This window comes from Sciurus vulgaris (genome assembly GCF_902686455.1).
Source record: "Sciurus vulgaris genome assembly, chromosome: X".
In the NCBI taxonomy this organism is placed as follows: Eukaryota; Metazoa; Chordata; class Mammalia; order Rodentia; family Sciuridae; genus Sciurus; species Sciurus vulgaris.
Window position 1 is genome coordinate 61,593,404 of NC_136471.1, and position 24,841 is coordinate 61,618,244.

Below are 24,841 nucleotides of genomic sequence, written 5' to 3' on the forward strand. Positions count from 1 at the left end.
TGAGGATTTAACTTGGTGGTAGAGTGCCCTTGGGTTCATCCCAAGTACAAAATAAGCGAAAAACATAAGTGAAACAAAACTGAAAGACAAATCAAAACAAGAACATGTAGCTTTGATTTTGATCTCTAAAATTTTTAGTTAAACATGACAACAGAATACATTTGATACTTTGATACAATTATACAAGTATAAAATACATCTTATTCTATCAGAGTTCCATTCTTATAGATGCACATGGTTGTACCCTCTTCAGTTAAAATAAAAAAAGATTGTGTGTGAAGAGGAGAAAAGTTAACAGAAAGCAAATACAAAATGTAAGTTAAGGCTTGTTATACTTATTTCAAAGACCCTGAACAATTTTCTTCAAAAGGACATTTATTGAGTCCAAAAGATACATGCACATACTTAAAGAGAAATTCAGTGGTATATCATAAATATGTTTCACAAGTTCATACGTTTAGTTGTCTCTTGCACTTTTGTGAGCTTCTTGATTACATTTTTTTAGTTTTTCTTTTTAGTTATATATGACAGAAGAATCCATTTTGATACAACTATACAAGCAGAGAATATATCTTATTCTATTTTTAGGGTCCTATTTTGGAGACTATACATGAAGGTGGGATTCTCTGTGATGTATTCATACGTGTACATAGAAAAATCATGTCAAATCAATGTCACTATCATCTTTCATTATTCTCTTTGTATAACAAAAATGAAAATATGGAATTTTAAAAAGGCAAATTTTCCTTACAAACAGATAACTTATATGCTAGCATTTTTCCCATGGATATTGTTTCCCAATATATGTAGACCAAAATGGCATATTTGGTCTTCTACTAGGGGAAAAATTTATACACAGAGATAGATATTCTTAGTTAAGATTCGCAAATGCTGAGTTAAATAAAAATACACCAGACAAATTTTGTGAAATTTATTTTGAAGAGAAAATATTTTAAAACAGTATCTTTGAAGCAGACTCCCCTACATTAGAGTAGTGGCATATAAAATTTTGTGATGTCATGCAGGAAAATAAATATATTTAACTTTTTTTTAACTGTTATTGCCAAACTTATATGGTCACCTACTGGTGTTTATGCCTGTGGCCTGTATTAAAACTAAAGATAAGAAAAAAATTGAAAGCATTCATTGATACATTACAACATTAACTACCAAAAAAAAAAAAAAAAACTTTGAATAATAGTGATTTTTTAACCTGAAACCACAGAGGACAAAAAGAAGTAACCCACAATTTTGAAGTGCTGAAGGAAAAGAACTACATTGCTAACATTGATATCTGGTGAAGAAATCCTCAAAGAATTAAGGAAAGTAAATAATTTTCAGATAAAGAAAACTAAAATGATTTTCAGTAGCACATATATCCTTAAAAACTGGATAAAAGATCTTCAAACAGAAAGGAAATTATAAAAGAAATTCTCTTGTAGCATTGAACAAGAAGAAAGAACACCAAGAACAGAAATATGAGCCAATAGTTTATTTTCATAAGTTTTATAAATCATCATTTAAGACAAAATGATTATAGCACCTAATCTCAAAGAAATTATATTTTAAAAAGAGGAAGGTGAAAATAGAAGTAGGAGTAATATACTTCCCTTGAGGAAGCAAAATATTTAGTCTTGTTGACTGATAAGTCATGTATATATATATATATATATTTATATATATACATGTATATATATTTGATTCTTATAATAACTCAGAAAAACTTTCAGACCCATCTGCTCAGAAGCTCTACAAAAAGTAAAATTGGGATACTCAAAAATATTAAAGCAAACCAAAGTGTTACAAACAAAATATAGAACAGAAATCATAAAAATAATAAGAAATAGAAAACAAATAATTATATGGCAAACTAAAATACTAACACATAAATAATTAGCTTAAACATGATTTTTTTCTCACTGTTTTCTTCATCCCTTTTTTTCCGTTTTTTATTGTTATTATTATTATTTTTAAGACAGAGAACCAAACTCAAGACTTGCACACTTGCAAGGCAAGCACTCTGCCACGGAGCTATATCTCCAAGTCCATAAAGATGAAAGGTCTTAAATACACAAAACAAAAGAGAGAAATTACTATGGTTACATATGTATGCTTTATGAAAGACACTGCCAAGAATATCAAAAGATGCCTCATATACTGGAAGAAAATACATATCAGGTAAAGGAACTACATCCAAAACATACAACTATTTTTAAAATACAATAACATGAAAATAACGTAAAAAAAACCCTCAAAATCCTTAATGTTTCTTTAAACTAACAATGAATGATCTGAAAGGGAAATTAAGAAAATGACACCATTTAAAATAGCATCACAAATAGGAAAGACAGTGGAAATGAATCTGACATAACTTTCCTTTGTACATACATGAATACACAACAGCAAATCTGCACATCATGTAAAACCACAAGACTGGAAGCCTAATTAGAAGAAGATATACTCCATGTTTGTATAAATATGTCAAAATATAACCTGCTGTCATGTATAACTAAAAATAACAAATAAAAAATAAAATAGCATCATAAATAATAAGATTCTTAGGAGTACACTTAAGAAAGTATAAGATGTATACACTGAAAACTACTAAACATTACTGAAAGAAATTAAAGGATACATAAATAAATTATTTTCCATAAATGGAAAGTAGTCCTATGTACTTGGATTATAGGAATTAATACTGTTCACAGGTCAGCACTATATCAAGTGATCTATAGTTCCAATGCATTACTTATCAAATTCCTAATGATTTTTTTTCAGAAAAAGAAAAAAAATTCTAAAATTTATGTGAAATATTGGAGAACTCAGAATAAATAAAACAAAAATAAATAAAATAAAATGCAAAGTTGAAGACCTTATTTTTTCCCAATTTCAAAATATACTACAAAGTTACAGTAATTTAAATAGTACAATATATGCATAAAATGGAAATATAGAGCAAGAATACATTTTCCAGAAATAAACTCCAGATGTTTTGTCAAATTTTTTGAGAAGGTTACCTGAATTCTCCAGTGGGGGAGAACAGTCTTTTCAATGAATGATCCTGGGAAAAGTATTCAAATGCAAAAGAATGAAATTGGATCTACATTTTACACTGTATGCAGAACTTAAAATTAAAAAAGGATGTATTATTAGAAAAATGAGAAATTATACTCCATTTTTGTATGATTTATCAAAAAGCATAAATGCATTCTACTGTCATGTATAACTAATTAGAACAAATAAATTTCTTTTAAAAAAGGATTGAATACCTAAATGCTAATTGAAACTATAAAACTCTTAGAAGAAAATGTGGAGAAAAAACTTCATGATGTTCTATGTGACTATATTATAATTTATATAACACCAAAACACAAGCAACAAGAAACATGTATAAATGACTTTTCTTCATCAAAATTTAAAACTTTGTACATCAAAGGAAATTATCTACCATATTAAAAAGGAGAAAAAATTTGCAAAATATATATCTGATGATAGATTAATATCGAGGGTGTAGAAATTATTTCCCCTACTCAAAAGCAATACTAAAATATCCCAGTATAAAAATGGACAGGTAATTTGTATAGACATTTTTACAGAAGATATACAGCCGGACAATATGTACATAAAAAGATGTTCAAGGTCACTAATCATTAATAAAATTAAAAAAAAAAACAGTGAAATACCTTTTCATACATATTAGGATAAATATTATTAGAATACAAAATTGAAAAGAAAATACATCAAGTGTTAACGTGAAGTAGAGAAAGTATAACACTATGAACTGCTCATAAGAAAGTAAAATGATACAACCATTATGGTAAGCAAAATGAATGTTTCTGAAAATATTAAACAGAATCATTACATATATTCAATTTCTGAGTATATCTGCCCAAAAGAACTGAAAAAAAAAATCAGATACTTGTATGTAATGTTCCACAAAGCATTACTCACAAGAGTCAAAAGGTAAAGGTGATTCAAATATCCATTGATAGATAAATGAATAAGGAAAATATAATATATACAAATAATAAAATATTACTCACTTGCAAAAGGTAAAAAGTTTTATACATATTAAAACACAGATAAACCTTTAGAAAATTATATCAAATGAAATAAGTCAAGCTAAAAGAATGAATATGTAATGATTTCATCAGTACCAAATACCAACAAAAGTTCAATTAACATATACAGACTAAAAGGAGGGTGGTCATGGCTAGGGGCTAGTTGGAAAAGACAATGAGCTTATTGCTTAATGGATATGTATTTTCTGTTTGGAGTCACGAGAATATTTACACAATTGTTTGTGATAATAATTGCACAAAGTTGAGAATGTAATCAGCATCACTGAAAATTGAAAATTGTACTTGAAAATTGGTATAATGCTAAAATTTGTTATTGTATGCATTTTCCTAAACTAATAAGAATTTTAGTTCAGTGAGTTGTGTCTGCAGGAGTATGTGTTTAATATTTGGGATATTGAATAGATTTATATTGAAATTGAACAACTAAATAAATGGATGTCACTGTAAGAGCTTTGTTTCTTACAGTTGGAGTGGGAAATTACAGAATTGCAAGAAAATGATGCATTTGGGGACAGGTTAGAATTGGAAGCAATGGTATGAACTTATTTTTAGCTTAATACAAACACAGATATACATGTAGTAATATTTATAGAAATGTTTGTATACATGTTTTTCAATATAACCACACATTTTCTTGGTCTGTGCCTTAGTCCACTGAGTGTACTATAACAAAATACCATTGTCTAGGAAGCTTATAAACAGCAGATATTTATTTTCCTCCATTCTAAAAAAGCTGGAAAGACCAAGATCAATGTACTAGAAGATTGAGTGTTTAGTCTGCTTCTTGATAAATAGTCTTTTTCTTAGTCTAAGCTCACATCAAGAGACAAACAAAATTTTCTCTCAGCTTTATTTTTAAGGACTCTAATCCCCATTCATGAGAGATTTGCCTAAGTGATGTAATCACCTCCCAGAGGCCCTGCCTCCTAATTTATCAACTTGGGCTTGAGGATTTCAACACCAGAATTTTGGAAGAACATTAAGCATTCAGATTATAGTGCTTTTCCTGTTAAAAGGGTCTAGCGTCAATAAAACTCCATTTTTCAGTGAGTGCACCTATTACCCAAAGGTTGGTCTATAATTTCTCCAAAAACGGAAACAGTGCATCCTGGATAAATGACTAAATTTAGGACTCAGATAGGAAATAAAGATGAAGTTTTTGTGCCTAAAATTAAATAAGTCTTCAAAAGTCTACAAGCGAGGGTAATTCAAAAAACTTTGTTACCAAACCTGTAATTCCTTTAGCCACAAAGTAAAGTACTATTGGGTTATAACCCAAAGTACAAAATAAAGAACCAAATATCTTACTGATATACACGACTAATTAAACTGATAAATGTGGGAGGGAGAAAAGTCATTATTACAAAATTCTGAATAATCCATGTAAATAAATACCCCTTTCTTAAGAAAGAGAACATAATACCCTATCCTGTAAGTCACATAGTAACTTCCTTCCAAACAGGGAGAAGAAAAATTATAGAAATTCAGAAAACAAGAGTGATTTCATAGTGAAGGAAACTGACAAAACTACCTAAGCCAGGTTGTCAAGTCTAGTCTATATCAGTAGTCAAAAATAATGTCAATAAAATTTACTTTGTTTTTTCTTTCTTTTCTTTTTCTTTCTTTTTTTTTTTTTTTTTTTTTTTTTTTTTGATATCAGGGAGTGAACCCAGAGGCATTAAACCACTGAGCTTCATCCTCAGTCTTTTTTTTTTTTAAGTTTTATTTTGAGAGAGTATCTCCTCCCTAAGTTGCTTAGAGTCTTGCTAATTTTCTGAGGTTGGCTTTGAACTTGTGATCCTCCTGCCTCAGCCTCATTAGTAGCTGAGATTACAGACATAGGCTACCAAGTCCAACACTAAAATTTACTTTTGATTAATATGACAAAGTGGAAAGCTCTATGAATGTCGTTCAAGTTACCCATAACCCCCATTTTTAGTATAAAAGATGTTAGAAAAATTCTAATAGTAAAATATCTTACAAAATACATGCCCACTATTCCTCAAAAATGCAAATATCCTCAAAAATAAGGAGAGTCTCAGAAACTACAATAGAAAAAACAAGTAACATATAAATGTATTGTGATATGCTGGGTGGTATTTAGTAACCAAAAAGATAAAGCATTATATAAAACCAAGAAAATTAGATAAACTAGAATTTAAGTTGATAGTAATGTATCAGTATTATCTCATTCATTTTAACACTTGTATTACACAAATGTACATTATAGAGGAAAATTGGGTATGGGATATATGAGAATCTATGAAGTATTTGATCAATTTTTATATAAACTTAAAATTGTTTGAAAATCAGAATATATTTAAAAACTTATTGACAGAGTAATTTTAAAATATATAATGTGTGGTGTTACAAAACGTGTTTAACATTCAATGACATAGGAAGATTTAAAAAGAAAGGAATATACCTAAAACACTCCATCTACCAATACCAGAATATATAAATTTTTTAAAGTACCCATTAAGCATTTGCCAACACAGATCCTATCCTGTACCACAGAATAGAACAGAGTGTTCATTATCATAAAGTGTTTTCTCTGACCACAATGTACTCAAACTATGTATCCATGCCAAAAATAGAGCAGAAAAAATTAAAATCCTTTTTTATGAAATAACATATTTCTACATCTTTTATCACTCAAGGGGGAACTAAATGAAAGCACACACACATCCATTATATATAAACATGTATATACATACACACATGCACATATAATTTAAATGAAAATAAAATGTACCAAAACATGATGAATTCAGCTAAATCTATAAATCTATAAATTTATATATTTATATAAAAAAGAAAAGAAACTTCAAAGCAACAACCTAAGTTTCTAAGTGCAAAATAAAATAGAACATAAAAAGAAAACAACATGGACAGAAAAAAAACATATTGTTATCAGAAGGGAGGATGTATTAAAAATAAGAGCAAAAACCAATGCAATTGAGTGTGGGAAAACAGAACATCAATGAACAAATAGTTATCTTAAAATCAATGAAATTCCTAAACTTTTATTTTGATTTTTTTCTTTTTTTGGTATGATTACTTTATTATTTTGTACATAATAGCTGGGTTCATTTTGATATAATCATACAGGCATGAAATTTAATTTATTCCATTTTAGTTCCCCTTCCCAGCTTTCTCTCTCTTATTCCCTCCCACTGTTTTGCTTCCTCTACTCTCTTGGTCTACCTTCCACTCATTTATTAATTCATTTTTAATTAGTGCCGTATAGATATAAATATACATGTAATCCACTGTGGTATATATATACATGCAAATGGTGTAATTTTGTCAAATTCTTTCCACATTTCCTCCCATTTCTTATAACTCCTCCTTGTCCCTCAATCTTTCTTCTATTCCACTGATGTTTCCTCTTTCTTTCCTTATGGTATCCAATCTTCTCTCATTCACCCTTTCCCCTCTTACTTTGCTCTAGCTTGCACATATGAGAGGAAACTCATTCCTTGGTTTTCTGAGTTTGACATATTTTACTTAGCAAGATGTTCTCCAGTTCCATGTGGTGCTATAAACATTGATGTGACTGTATCACTATGATTTTAATTATTTCGAATACATACCTACCAGTGTGAAAGCAGGTCATATGGTGGTTTCATTCATTGTTTTTTGAGGAATCTGCATACTGCTTGCCAGGGTGATTATATTAATCTGCAATCACACCATTAATGTATAAATGTACCTTTCCACCCTCACCAACATTTATTATTATATATATTCTTGATAATTGTCATTCTGACTAGAATGACATGAAATCTCAGTGCTGTTTTCATTCACATTTTTCTGGTTGCTAGGAATATTGAACACTTTATTCATACATCAGTTGGTCATTTGTGTTTCTTTTTTTAAAAAATGTTTCATCCTTTTGCCCATTTATTGATTGGATGATTTGATTTTTGGTGTTTTTGAGTTATTAATGTATTCTGGATATTAATCCCCTGTAAGAACAGTAGCTGGTAAGTATATTTTTTCCCACTCTGCAGGCTCTCTTTTCTTGCTCTTTATTATTTCCTTTGCTGTGCGGATGATTTTGAATTAGACATCATCCTACTTATTGATTATTAATGCTCTGTCTTCAGCTTTCAGTGTATCCTTAAGGAAGTGAGTGTCTGCACCAATATATTGGAATGTTTAGTCTACATTTCCTTAGAGCAGTTACCAAGCTTCTGGTCTAATTCCTAGATCTTTGATCCACTTTGAGTTGACTTTTGTACAGGGTGAGGGATAGGGATCTTATTTCATTCTTCTACTTATTCATAGTCATTTTTCCCAGCCCCATTTTTTTTAAAAGTCTTATCTTTTCTTCAAAATATGTTTTTTGGCACTTTTGTCAAGTATCAGATGACTGTAACTATGTGGGATTGTCCCTATGTCTTCTGTTAGGTTCTATCAGTCTTCATGTATGTTTTGATGCCCATAACATGCTATTTTTGTTACTACAGCTCTATAGCTCTCTAGCATAATTTGAGATTGGATATTGTGATGTCTCTGGTATCAAACTCTTTGCTAAATATTTATTTTACTATTCTAGGTCTTTTATTCTTCCAAATACATTTTAGAACTGTTGTGTTTTTCCTATAAGTGTTAAGGATGTTATTGATATTTTTATGGGGATTTCATTGAATTTGTATAATTCTTTTGGTAATATGACCATTTTGAAGATATCAGTTCTTCTTATCCAAGAATATCAGAATCTTTCCATCTTCTAAGTTCTTCAATGTCTTTCTTCATTGTTTTATAGTTTTTGTTGTAGAGGTCTTTCACCTCCATGTTTAAATTAATTTTCAAGTATTTTATTTTATTTTTTTTAGGTTATTGTAAATGGGACAGTTTTCCTGATTTTTTTTTTTTCTCAGTAGAATCATTATCACTATTGGAGTATAGGGAAGCTATTGATTTATGAATGCTGATCATGTATTCTAATATTTTTTATCCTTCATTATTTCATTCTTCCCTTTCTAAGGCCTTTAGGTGTAGTATTCAATTATTTTGGGAGGAAATGTACATATTTGTATATCTGCTTTAGATGTCTTGTGGTGAAGATTTTTTTTTATGTTTAATAGACATGGGATTATGTCATCAGCAAACAGAAAATTTGACTTATTTTCCTATTCATTTCCCTTTAATATTCTTTTCTTGCCTGATTACTCCAACTATAGTTTCAGGGACTGTATGGAAAAGGAGTGATAAGAGTGGACATTTTTCATTTCTGTCTCGTTCATGATTTTACAGAAAATACTTTTTAAAAAGTCTTCATTATGATGCTAGTTTGGCATTTTTCACACATAGCCTTTATTGTGTTGTGGTAAGTTCCTTCTATCACTAGATTTTTAGCATTTTTAACATGAATGGGTGTTGCATTTTACCAATGGTCTTTTCTTTACCTATTCTTTACCTATTGATACGATCATGTGACTCCTGTCCGTAAGTCTATTTATGTGGTTGGTGAACTGCATTTATATGTTTTGGCATGTTGAGTCAGCCTTACATCCCTGGGATGAAACCCAATTGATTATGGTGCACTACCTTCTTGATGTGTTTTTGAATGTGGTTTGCTAATACTTTATTAAGAATTTTTGCATTTATGTTCATTAGGGATTTTTGTTAGTGGTTTTCTTTCCTTGATGTGCCTTTGTCTGTTTTTGTTATCAGGGTTACAATGTCTTCAAAGAATGTATTTGGGAGTATTCCCTCCCTTTCAATTTCATGAAATCATTTGAGGAATACTGGTTAGTTCTTTTGTAAAGAAGAAGAACTGATAGAACTTAGTTGAGAATTTATCTAGTCCTAGACTTCATTGGAAAGCTTTTAACTGCTGTTTAAATTTCATTACTTGATATTGGTCTGTTTGGTATTTCTATAATTTGATTGTTCATTTTAGTTTGGTCATACATTTCTAGAAATTTGTCAGTGTCTTCTAGATTTTAAAGATTATTGGAGCATAAATTTTCAAAATAGTTTGTAAAGACTCTATGTATTTCAGAAATGCCTTTGGCGATATTTCCTGTTTCATCTCTAACGTTTATTAATTTGGGTCTTCTCATTCTCTCTTTATGTTAGTATGCTAAGGGTTTATTCATCTTGTTTATCTTTTCAAAGAACCAAATAATTGTTGTGTTGATCCCATGTATTTTTTTAAACTCTCAATTTCATTAATTTCATCTCTGATCTTATTTTTTTTTTCTGGGTCTCCTACTGATTCTGGCATTACTTTGTTCTCTTTCTAAGGACTTAAGGTGTAGCATTAGATTACTTTTGGGAGACATTTTAATTTTTTTTTTAATGAAGGCACTCTATGCTATAAGTTTTCCTCTTAAAACTGAACTTATACAGTCCCAGATATTTTGTTATGTAATATCTCTGTTCTCGTTTCTAAGAATTTCTTGATTTCTTCTCTTATTTCTCCTATGATCCATTTCTCATTTTAAAAAGTATTTTTCATTCTCCATGTGTTTATGTGATTTCTATGTTTTTGCTGTTGATTTCCAGTTTTATTCCAATAATGTATATATGTATACATACGTGTATATATGTATATATATATGTGTATATATGTATATATATGTGTGTGTGTATATATATATGTATATATGTATATATATATAATTTGCTAGCACTTTCATTGTGATAGAATGATCTCTTTTGGAAAAAAAAAATCCATGGGCAGTTGAGAAGAAAGTGAATTCAACTTTTTTTGAATGAAATATTCTGTGTATATTTATTAGGTCCACCTGATTCATAGTATTATTTAAGTTGAAAATAATTTATTGATTTTTGTTTGAATAATCTGTCTATTGGTGATAGGTGTGTACTGAAATCACCCAGAATTATTGTTTTTCAGTCTAGCTGAGATTTTTTTTCATCAAGAATATTTTTAGTTAATTTTGTTCACTGATATTTGAGGCTTAAATATTTACTATTGTTAATTTCTTTTTGGATCATTCCCTTTACCAATATATAGTGACTTTCTTCATGTCTTCTGATTAATTTTTGTCTGAAATCAACTTTCTCAAATAGGAGAATAGCTACACTATACTTCTATATACCTCCACTAAGACTGAAAAGATAGAGAATGAAAACCACCAGTATTACAAATGACCCACAAGACTTGAATAGGCTTTGCAGAAGTAAAATAATAATTAGTAACACTAAATATAAACCTATACTCGTGAATTATACCACTTAAAATAATGAATCAATTCCAAGAAAAACAGAGTTAACAAAATTCAAATAATTAGTAAAATAAACAACCATACCAGCTCTATAATTATGAAATAAATTGAATAAATAGTAAAATTATCTTAAAAACAATGTTCAGGTACTGTGGATTTCACTATTTCAAATGTTTCTACAATGTATTCACAGAAAAACTAATTCCAATATTAAATACACCCTTCCAGGAAACAGAATTGTATGAAAACCTTTTCAACTCGTTTTACAATGCCAGTATTACCTTGATACCAACAACAGACAAAAACTGCAGATTAATAGATTTGATAAATAAAGACACATAAATTCTTATCAAAATATGAATGAACCAAATGCAATACACATATATACATATACATGTATACACACACATAAACATATATGTACATATGTATAGTGACTAAACTTTATTACATTTAGGTAAGGCTGGTTCAAAATTAAATAATCTATGTACATAATATATAAATAATAAAAAGAAGAACAATTTCATGTTATTATATAAATTGAAGAAAGAAAATATGTCACATATTTAAACATTAATGTAAAATTATTAATAAGTTAGGAAGAGAAGGAGTAATTTCATATATTATATATAAAGAGAGCATTAATAAAGTTAATATTACTGCAGCATACATTGTAGGATTCATTATTAGAGGTAACACCATAATTGTGAATGTCTGAATACTTTCAAGAATAAGTCAAAGAGAGTTCAATGAAATGTAAAAGAATGCTTACATTTGGATAGGATAAGCAAATAAATACTGAGATCAAGCAAAAATGAAGGCACATAAAGAAATTCTGGGAAAAGAACAGTTAACATTCTATATTTTCAATTGACATTAAGACTTTTTAATTTTAATTTTTTCTTTTTTTTAACATCTATGAAAATATCTCACTGAGTAGATAATATATATATTTTTAGTTTTCTTCCTTTTTCTTTTAGCTCATTTAAAATATCATGATTAGAGCTTCATCATTAATAAAACTTGTAGTAATTTTTTGCATTTTAAAAATATTTTGTAGTGTTTAGAATGGAACCCAGATCCTTCTTCATGACAGTCAACAGGTCTACCACTGATATACATGACACTCCAGTGATTGTTTGCTTTTAATTTAGTAATCAATTAAATACATAAGATCAAGTAGCACATAGGAAATTCTAATGTAAGACAAGAAGGATAGATAGAAATCATTTAAATAACTCTATTAATTCTGAGGTATTTTATAACATCTTGGTAATTAAGAAATACAATTTGAAACTATTTACTATTTTTGAAGCTATAAAGCATTGAAAATTGAACTAAATGACTGCTTTCTTTCTGGAAGATAATATTTTATTTTTAAGAAGTCAACAAGTTTTTTTCATACAGCTTAAAATACTATTTGAAGTCTACAATAAGACGTATAGGAATTCTGATTTTTTTATATATCAGGAGGATTTGTGTGAATCCTGGATATTAGCAGACATATGGATACTTTATCACTCATCCCTAATATACATACTTTAGATTTTGTGTATTTATTGTTTCTTATTTTTGCTGCTTTCACCATTTCTAATATTCAACTTAAAAATAAGCCCCCTATTCCACATAAATTGAAAGGAAAAACAAATGTCTACTCACATGTAGTATCTATTATACTGAAGGCAGAACACTTGAATTTTTGACAGAGTTTATTCAATAGGAACTTATAAAGAAGAGATTTTGACATTTTTTATTAACAAATTCTTGTTAATACTGACAGAATATTTTCATAACTTAAAATGTTAAGATATATATGTAATAATTATGCTTTATTTCTCTAGTATTTGAGAAGTCTCAAAATACCTTATTTCCACTTGCTATGTTCACAGTATTCCAGAATAACAAACACTAGCACAGGTGTTTGTTTATGTAATTGTGATATATTCTAAAATTTTTTTTGCATTCAATTCCCCTCAAATTCATGTTACCATCTGTTTGGTAGTTTGGAGAAAATCACTTGGCAATGCAACAGGAAAACATGGAACATAATTGGTTAGGTTCAAATAAACTAGAAATGTTATTGTCTTGAACACTTTCCTTTGGAATTTCTTCTAATGTCCATTGTGGGTCAACAAATTATAGTAAACTCTATTAAAATAATCTATTCTAAAATATTCTGAATATACTAATACAATGAGAAACCTTTCCTGGTAAACTAAAATCTTTCTATATTTGAGAAAAGCAATTCATGGAAATACTGAATATTATCTATGTCCATATGTATTTATTTCATAAGTGGCTTATCCTGAAAATTTTTTGTTTTATTATTCAACTACAGTCATGTGTCACTTAACAATGAAGATACATTCTAAGAAATCCATAATTAGTTTATTCCATCATTGTTCAGATATCAAAAATTATACTTACAAAACCTAGATGCTATAGTCTAATACATACTTATATGTTATATACTATTGTTTCCAGGCAACAAACCTATAAAACACATTACAATACTGAATATTTTAGGAATTATGCAAAATGGCATTTGTTTATCTAAATATAGATAAGAAACAGATAAAATATGGACTAAAATATTTGAAAATTTATACATATGTGTAGGGTATTTAATTTGAATGGAGCTTCTATGACTGGAAGTTGTTCTGGGTAGATAGTGAATGAGCTGAGAGATTGTGGAGGCCTAAGACTTTGTCATAAACATTTTAGACTTTATAAACATTATACACTTAAGCTATTTTCAATTTATAAAAATCTTTTAATAATAAATTAATCTTAGCTTACTGTAATTTTTAATATATAAAATTTATTTTTTTTTGTAAAAACACTTTGATTAGAGCATGAACACTTTGTAAAGTTCTGAAAAACATTTTCTCCTTATATCTTTAGTCTAAATTTATTTTTCAAATTCATCTTTTAGTTTTCTTTAATTTTTTTGTGAAAAACTAATATGCAACACACACCTCACAACTTGTCCTCACTGGAAAGACTTCACAGACAACAGCTTGCTTAGACCTGTCATCTCCTGTTATTATAATGTCTTCCTGTATAATACTGTGACCTGAAGGACCTGTCTGAAGCTCTTCTTGAGAAAGTGACTCTACAGAAATATGTCTATTTATGATTTTTATGTTTTTTCTTCTTTTTTATCATGGATTTTTTAATCACCAATAGTAGATAGTAACAGTATTATATATCTCTGTTAATGAAAACCTTTTGGTGTTGGATGCCATGTTGTCAAATTTTTTAAGGAGCTTGTTCCTTTTTTTCTTGGGGGGTTCTTCCTTTACTTCTCCCACAGTTTCCTTTTCTCTGATCTCTTCTTCAGCTATAGGTTTCTGGTTCATTTCCAGCAATTCCTTTTTAACCAATTCCTCAGGAATTATACCTAGGACACCCTTGATGTCAGCCTCAAATCCAGATTAAAGTTAATTAGCATCTCAACCACAATCTTGTTGGCTTTTGCAGCTCTTTCATTCTTGGCAAAACTTTTGAAGTAATGGCTAAATCTCTTGAGTGTTTTCTTCCAGATGCAATGTACCCTCCTCAATGACATCATCCCAATCTGAAACAAGATTCTTCATGCAGTCATAGATATTGTAATTCTTCCAGATTATATCAGTGTCTGTTCAGTTTATTCCTTAGTTGCAGTGACAGCCTAGGTGAAAGTCTTCATCAAGTAGACCGTAAGAGCTGCTATAAATCCTTTATTTATTGACTGGATCAAAGAGGTGGTGTTTGAAAAGAGAAACACCATTTGGATTTGGGAATGAAGATCATCAATAAAAGGGGAATGTTTGAGTGTATTATCAAATATAAACAAAATTTCAGTTTGTTTTTCTCCAAATAGTACTTTTCCATTTAGCTGACATAAATATTTGGGAGGACATATTGAATTCTTATTGCTCCTGTGTTCTTGCAGTGCATTGGTAGTATGTTCTTATTTTGGGGCCATACCTGTGTTTTAGTGAGGTTTTTTGTTTGTTTGTTTGTCACTGTGACCAATATATTTGATGACTACAACTTAAAGAAGGAAAAAATTAATGTGGGCTCATGGTTTTAGAGAGATATGTAGATAGATGTCTGACTCCATCACTCTGAGACCAAGATGATATAGCACATCACTGAGAAAGGATGCAGCATAGGAAAAAGCTGCTGTGCTCATAGTATTGTCAAGAAGCATAGACAGGGAGAGAGTAGAAGGACTACACTGAAGATCCATCCTTCAGGTGCATACCTCAGTGACCCACCACTAAACATGACCCACCTACATGCAGTTATCACCCAGACAGACTGAACTGATTTGGTTGGTTGCAACTTTCACAATCTAACCAGTTTATCTCTGCATATTTCTGCATTAACAGAAATTTTTTGGCAGAGGGACACCTTACATACAAACCATAACATTCCATACTGAGGTCCCACATGTTCAAGTGTATTCACAATGTAAAATGCATTTAATCCATCTTTAAGAGTCCCATGGTTTTAATAGTTCCAGCAATTACCCAAACCCAAATGCAAAGTTTTATCTGGGAATCAAGGCAAATTCGTGGTTTTGGGTCCTGTAAAAATCATAGATATACAGTGGCATTGAACAAACAAACCCATTCCAAAAGGGAAGAATAGGGGCACAGAAAGAAGGGATTGGACAAAAGCAAGATTGAATGCTTTTTTTCCCAGGAGGGAAAACTAATCCCACCAATTTGTGTGTGGGCTATTAAAAGGACTTGAGAAAACACTGCCCCCAGCCCCTTTGGCCTTTATTGCAGTGCATAAGAGCTCTCATTTATCATGACTCTCTCTGTAGACAACTGCTTTTTTCTCCAAAAGACCACATTACTGGTGCCTCTTAATTCCTAGGTGATCCATTTCATGTTTAATTTCACCTTCGTAGCTTCATAATCATGCTCCTAGGGGCAGCCTACAAGAACTATAATCCTGCTACACTTTCCCTGACTTCCCAGGTCTTCCTCCAAAATCTCTGGAATTCTCTAAGACCCCTTAACTGGAGTGTCCTTCATTTCTGCAGAACCAGCATCATGTGTAAGATGTCGCAATCTGCTGCTAATTATGCAGTGCTAGGCCTCCTGGAATCATGACTGCAGCCTCTTCTGAGTGCCTGCATGATTTAGCATGGTTAAATATTTTCTAGCTCCCTTTGTGTGAGCAGGACACCTACAGGATCTCTTCTCAAAGGAATTTTCTATTCCTTATCCTGAAGCCTGTCGATAGTGTGGTCCTGCAAATGCTTAAGTTACCCTCAAGACATCTTGCCTATTGTCTCTCAGCAAAGTACTTACCATCTCTTTAAGGGTTGTAGTATCTTCAACAAACACATCTTTCACAGCTCCAGATTCACATGCATTTTCTTTTGGTCAAAACATAAAGTTTTAAAATCCTTTAGCTCTTTTTTGATCATAATTCTCATAGTAAACTTAGCTAAAAGCTGCTATTAACATCAATGCCACTGACAGAATGCTGTTTCCTTAAAATTTCCTCTGACATTAAGCCCATTGCCTTTAAATTAAATCTCACAGAAAGTCTCAGACATGTGCAAATTACAGCCAACTTCTCTGCCAAAATATAATAATATCAATCTTGAGTCCAATTCCTAATAGAATACTCCTTTTCCTCTGAAAACTCTTGAACACAATTCACATTCCAGTGTCATTGTGGTCTTCTGAGTTCCCACCAGAATCAACCTTTAAGCTCTGCTTTTAATATTCTAAAGTTTTTCCAACCTGGATTTCCAAACTTCTAAAAATTCTTCTCATAAACCAGTTGCACAGGATTCTGGAACACATGATTAGTCAAAGCAACAACCCCACTTCTTGGTACCCATTTTTGATTTAGTCCCTTTTCATCACTGACCAGTATACCTGACAAGAACAACTTTGAGGGGAAAAGTTTATATGGAGCTCAAATTTTCAGAGGTCTCAATCCAGAGATGGTTGACTCTAATGCTCTGAGCCTATGAAATGACAGCACATCTTGGGGAAGAGCCCAGTGAGGTAGGCTGCTCTGCTCATGGTACAGTCAGGAAGCAGAGAGAGCAAAAGAGTAGAAGGAACCATGGAAAAGATGCCTCCTTCCAGGGCAGAGCTTTATGTCAGATGAACTTATGGGTTTTTCACTTTCCCATATAAATCCTAAAACTGTCCAAAATAGCTCAGTAATCTTTAATTTCCATCCCATTTCCACTTTCATATTTTTATTAAAATCTAGAAGAGTTAAGGGATTAAAATAATGAATCTCAAAATACAGAATTTTGTTTGTAACTGAGATCACAAACATACTAAATTTTAACTCTACTGTTTGAAGGTCAAAATATGTTTCTTTTAAATTTTTGGTGTAATGTTCTCATTAATTTACCAAATATTTCACTATTTGGCATATTTATATAACCTATGTTACAGAAGAAACATCATACAGTTGATATTCTTGATCTTTTTTATCATTGTAAAAATTTATTAGTTTACAAATGGTCTCTGAAGTCCAATTTTATTATTAATTATAATATATATATGTTCCAATAAATGAGATATTACTATTAAAGCAAGATACAATATTATAAATATTACAATAAGCTGTTAATATTTTTGCACCATCTAGAACTTCTACAAGCAATTTCAATTATATTGGGTTCAGAAAGCAAATCTAACAATATTTTTAAATTTTTTAAAAAAAAATTTTTAAATGTATGGGTTTTTTCAGTTATATATGACAGCAGAATCCATTATGATATAATTACACAAATGTGGAATATATCTTATTTTAGTTAGAGTCCTTTTCTTAGGGATGTACATGGTGGTGGGATTCACTTTGTTGTTTTTATATATGTACAGGGAAAATGTAGGTCAGATTCATTTCCCTGTCTTTCCTGTGCTTATTCTCCATCCCTTTCCTCTATTACCCATTGTCTAATATATGGCAATTCTATTCTTCCCCTCAAATCTCCTCTTACTGTGGGTTAGTGTCCACATATCAAAGAAAACATTGTACCTTTGGTTTTTGATACTGGCTAACTTTGCTCAACATGATAGTTTCCAGATCCAACCATTTGGTGGCCAATACCATTGAGTAACTCTTCTTTAAGGCTGAATAATACTCTATTGTATATATACATACATATATATATATATATATATATATATATATATATATATACACCTTCTTTTCTTTATCCAATTATCTATTAAAGGGCACCTAGGTTGATTATATAGTTAAGCTATTGTGAACTGAGCTGTTATAGACATTATAGTGGCTATGTCACTATAGTACGCTGATTTTAAATTCTTTGGATATATATTGAGGACTGGGATAGCTAGATCAAATGGTGGTTCCATTCCAAGTTTTTGAGGAATATTCATACTGCTTTTCCATAGTGATTACACCAACTTGCAGTCCCACCAGCAATGTGTAAGTGTACCTTTTTTCCCACATCCTCTCCAGCATTTATTGTTACTTGTATTCTTGAAAAGTGCCATTCTGATTGGAGTGAGATGGAATCTCATTGTAGATTTAATTTGCATTTCTCTACTTGCTAGAGATACTGAATATTTTTTCATATATTTGTTGACCATGCATATTTCTTCTTCCCCGAAGTGTCTGTTCAGTGCCTTTGCCCATTTATTGACTGAGTTTTGGGTTTGTGCATTTATTCAATGAAATAATATCAGAAAATTTCCAAAATCTGAAGAATGAAATGGAAACTCAAGTACCAGAGCTTATAGGACTCCAAGTAAACAAAATTACAAAAGAACCACACCAAGGCACATTATAATGAAAATACCTAACATACAAAATAAAGACAGAATTTTAAAGGCTGTGAGAGAAAAGAATCAAATTACATTCAGGGGGAAATCAATATGGATATCAGCAGATTTTTCAGTCCAGACCCTAAAAGCTAGAAGGGCCTGGAGCAACAGTTTACAAACTCTGAAGAAAATGGATGCCAACCAAGAATCTTATACCCAGAAAAACATACCTTCAGATTTGACAACAAAATAAAATCCTTCCATGATACACAAATGCTAAAAGAATTTACAAAAAGAATTTATAAAAAGAAAGCCAGCAATACAGAACATTCTCAGCAAAATATTCCATGAGGAAGAGATGAAAAACAATGATGTAAATCAGCAAAGGGAGGAACTACCCTAAAAGAACAACCAAATAAAGGAGAAATCAAATCATGTCAAATAAATAAATGAGCCAAATGACCAGGAATATACATCATATCTCAATAATAACCCTGAATATTAATGGCCTGAACTCATCAATCAAAAGACAAGACTGGCAGATTGGATTTTAAAAAAAGCTCAAAAAATTTGCTGCTTGAAAGAGACTCATCTCATAGAAAGAGAGACCCACAGACAAAAGATGAAGGCATGGGAAAAACATACCATGTACATGGACACAGCAAAAAAGCTGGAGTATCCATCTTCATATCAGATAATGTGGACTTCAAGCCAAAATTAGTCAAAAGGGATAAAGAAGGACATTTCATACTGCTTAGGGAAGCATAAAGCAGCAAGACATCACAATCATAAATATCTATGCACAAAACTGTGGCTCATCCATATACATCAAACAAATCCTTCTCAATTCCAGAAATCAAATAGACCACAACACAATAATACTAGGTGATTTTAACACACCTCTCTCACCACTGGACAGATCCTCCAAACAAAAATTGAACAAAGAAGCCATAGATCTCAAAAACACAATCAATAATTTAGACTTAACGGACATTTATAGAATATACCATCCAACAAAGAGCAAATGAACATTCTTCTCAGCAGCACATGGATCATTCTCTAAAATAGACCATATATTATGCCACAAAACTAATATTAGCATATACAAGAAGATAGAGATACTACCTTGCATTCTATCAGTTCATAATGGATTGAAATTAGAAATAAATGACAGAGTAAAAAACAGAAACTACTCTAAAACCTGAAAATTAAATAATACGGTATTGTATGATGAATGGATAAGAGAAGATATCAGGAAGGAAATTAAAAAATTCTTAGAAATAAATGAGAACAAAGAAACAACATATCAAAATCTCTGGGACACTATGAAAGCAGTTCTTAGAGGAAAATTTATTTCATGGAGCACATTCAATACAAGAAGTAAAAATCAACAAACGACCTAACACTATGACTCAAAGCCCTAGAAAAAGAAGAACAGAGCAACAGCAAAAGTAGTAGAAGACAGGAAATAGTTAAAATCAGAGCTGAAATCAACGAAATTGAAACAAAAGAAACAAATGAAAAAAATAAATAGTTGGTTCCTTGAAAAAATAAACAAAATTTATAAACCCTTAGCAACACTAACAAAAAGAAAAGATAGAAAACCCAAATTACTAAAATTCGTAATGAACGAGGAAATATCACAAGAACACAATTAAACTACAAAACATAATTAGAAACTATTTTGAAAATCTATACTCCAACAAAATAGAAAATCTCGAAGACATCAACAGGTTTCTAGAGACATATGAATTACCTAAACTGAACGAGGAGGACATATACAACTTAAATAGCTCAATTTCAAGTAATGAAATAGAACAAGTCATCAAAAGCCTTCCAACAAAGAAGAGTCCGGGACCAGATGGGTTCTCAGCCGAGTTCTACAAAACCTTTAAAGAAGAGCTCATTCTAATACTTCTCAAAGTATTTCATGAAATAGAAGAGGAAGAAACCCTCCCAAACTCATTCTATGAAGCCAATATCACCCTGATACCTAGACCAGACAGAGACACATCGAGGAAAGAAAATTTCAGACCAATATCCTTAATGAACATTGATGCAAAACTTCTCAACAAAATCTTAGCAAATTGCATATAAAAACATATTAAAAAGATAGTGCATCATGATCAAGTGGGTTTTACCCCAGGAATGCAAGGTTGGTTCAACATCCAGAAATCAATAAATGTAATTCACCATATCAACAGACTTGAAGTCAAGAATCACATGATTATTTCGATAGATGCAGAAAAAGCATTCAATAAAATACAGCATCCCTTCATGCTCAAAACACTAGAAAAATTAGGGATAGTGGGAACATTCCTTAACATTGTAAAGGCCAACTATGCTAAGCCCATGGCCAATATCATTCTAAATGGTGAAAAACTGAAAGCATTCCCCCTAAAAACTGGAACAAGGCAGGGATGCCCTTTTTCACCACTTCTATTCAACATTGTCCTTTAAACTCTAGCCAGAGCATGATACAGACCAAGGAAATTAAAGGGATACAAATAGGAAAAGAAGAACTCAAACTATCCCTATTTGCTGATGACATGATTATATATTTACAGGAACTTGGAAATTCCACCAGAAAACTTTTAGAACTCATAAGTGAATTCAGTAAAGTAGCAGGATATATGATTAATGCTCATAAATCCAATGCATTTTTATACATAAGTGATGAATCTTCAGAAAGAGAAGCTAGGAAAACTACCCCAATCACAATAGCTTCAAAAAAAAAAAAATAAAATAAAATACTTGGGAATCAATCTCACAAAAGAGGTGAAAGACCTCTACAATGAGAACTATAGAACACTAAAGAAAGAAATTAAAGAAAACCTTAGAAGATGGAAAGATCTCCCATGTTCTTGGATAGGCAGAACTAATATTGTCAAAATGGCCACACTACCAAAAGTGCTAAACAAATTCAATGCAGTTCCAATTAAAATCCCAATGACGTACCTTACAGAAATAGAGCAAGCAATTATGAAATTCATCTGGAAGAATAAGAAACCCAGAATAGCTAAAGCAATCCTTAGCATGAAGGGTGAAGCAGGGGGTATCGCGATACCAGATCTTCAACTATACTACAAAGCAATAATAACAAAAACGGCAAGGTATTGGCACCAAAATAGACAGGTAGATCAATGGTACATAATAGAGGACATGGACACAAACCCAAATAAATACAATTTTTTTTTCTCATACTAGACAAAGGTGCCAAAAATATGCAATGGAGAAAAGATAGCCTCTTCAACAAATGGTGCTGGGGAAACTGGAAATCCATATGCAACACAATGAAACTAAACCCCTATCTCTCCCCCTGCACAAAAATCAACTCAAAATGGATCAAGGACCTTGAAATCAAACCAGAGACCCTGCATTTTATAGAAGAAAAAGTAGGTCCAAGTCTTCAACTTGTTGGCTTAGGATCAGACATTCTTAACAGGACTCCCATAGCTCAAGAAATAAAAGCAAGAATCAATAACTGGGACAGATTCAAACTAATAGCTTTCTCTCAGCAAAGAAACTATCAGCAATGCAAGGAGAGAGCCTACAGAGTGGGAGAAAATCTTTGCCACTAATTCTTCAGATAGAGCACTAATTTGTAGGATATATAAAGAACTCAAGAAACTCAACAAAAAGAATACAAATAACCCAATCAACAAATAGGCTAAGGATATGAACAGATGTTACTCCCTGATGGGCAACAAGGTCCAATATACCTCCTCCGGGCCCCCCAGAGGAGAATACGGGGCCGAGCATGATGATAAGTGTCAGTGGCAAAGGAAACACACCAGAGCCGGGAGGTCTGTCAGCACATGAGGCACAGCAGGAATCTCATTTATTGAGGAAATCACAGAGCTTTTATGTAGGGTGGAGGCTAGGCGGGAACCAATCAGCTTAACACGCGGGTGACAGTCCCATAGGACTATATGGCAAGCACGAGCTGATCACGTTCAAGGAACTGTTGTTAACCAATCCCTGATGGTGGTCCAATTTATTGTCATTAACTATTGAAACCGCTTTTGAAGCCTTGATCTTGCTCACTTGCCAGGGAGTAAGGAGTCAGCCTGAGTTAGTTAACGTGTCATTAGTTCCAACATTTCCCCCTTTTTTGTTTTATATTAAGGGTGTGTCTGTCTTAGGTTGTTCCTGGGAGGGTCTTACCCATCATGGAACATCACCCTAGCAGTTTGGGGGTCTGCCTTACTTGAAGGTGTGCCTGTCTTAGGTTGTCCTCCTCTGAGGATCTTACCCGTCATTGACTACCACCTTAGCACTTCAGGCAGGCCCCTCAGGAGGAGCAGGGCTTAAGGGAGAGACACTTAGACCCCAGTGTCCTGATACGAGCGATCCATGATCCTATAGGGCTCCCAATCATCATTATGAAGGGCGGTATAATGCTGTTGGACCACCATGAGCTGCACAGACTTAGCCTGGCTTTTCAGGAAATGGATAAGCTTATTGATTATGCAAGGCCCAAAGGTGAACACAAGGATAATGGTGATTAGCGGTCCCCTAAGCGGGAGGAGGTAGGGGAGCCACCCGTGTAACCCAGTCCAGAGGAAATTAGAGTGCAGCTCGCTCCTACAATGTTCCAGATCTTCTTGTATGTTTTTGATTTTATCTTGTACAATGCCAGAGTGGTTGGCGTAGAAACAGCACTCTTCACCAAGGAATAGGGAAAGCCCTCCTTCCTTTGCTGTTGCAGGACAACAGCGGCCAAGGAATCAAGTTGAGCCTGTAGATCTAAGATGGTAGAGCTGCAAAGTTCAATGTTAGGAGCTCTGTGTAGCTCTCAAGGAAGTCCACTGTCCAGAGTCATGAGGTCAGAGACCCTAATCTTAATCACTGTTGTCCCATTTTTGCTGCTGCGCATTACACACTTTCTTAAATGTCATTTTAAGCAGTTTACACATATTGACTCCTGAGTCCATATGAACATTAGTTAACACAATTTAACATTATATCTAAAACATGAATTAAAGAAAGGCTGAGAGAGCTTTTAACTTTAACCTTTAAACAAATCAGGCTCTAACTTTTAGAAATACATTTACACTTAAAATTTTTATCTTGGTGTAAAAAGTAACAAATTTTACATATACCCTATTGATAACAGGTCCTATAATAGAACATCAAATAATAGGTTTACCATTACAAACAAGTTTAATTTGGATACTAGCAGCTTGATAAATTTTCTGCTTTAAAGGCTTGTATACCTGGAAAATATGAACATATTTAATATACAAAAAATAATGTTTAAATATGTTACCCCATGGAATAACTTTGTAAATTAATCATATATCTCTAACAAACATGTTTGAGTAATCCCATACATGTCAACTCTAATTCACTTATTTTTGTAAAAACCAAGATATCAGACAAGTGTAAAAAAATACAAGATGTCAGAGAAGTGTAAACAGTATTTGCCATCTCTTTCCTGTTGAAGAAAAGTCCTAGAAAAATTGATGCTAGACATTTTATAAACATCAACATTTTATTAGTTTGACCACCTAGACACTTTTGAGTTAATTTTAAAGACATATTACTTCTATTAGCTTACCCAATTTAAATTGAACCTTTTTAAATCACGTGAATCAAAAATATTGGGATCCATTTTTAAATTTTAATTTTAGGAGCGCTCAGTTTTGATACAGACAAAACATGACATCAGACAGCACAACATACAAATAACAAAAAACCAAAGGCCTCGTAAATTTATAGGTGAATCTCCATTGCAATGTAACATGTTCAAAAACTCTAGTTGAATAAAAAAATAGAA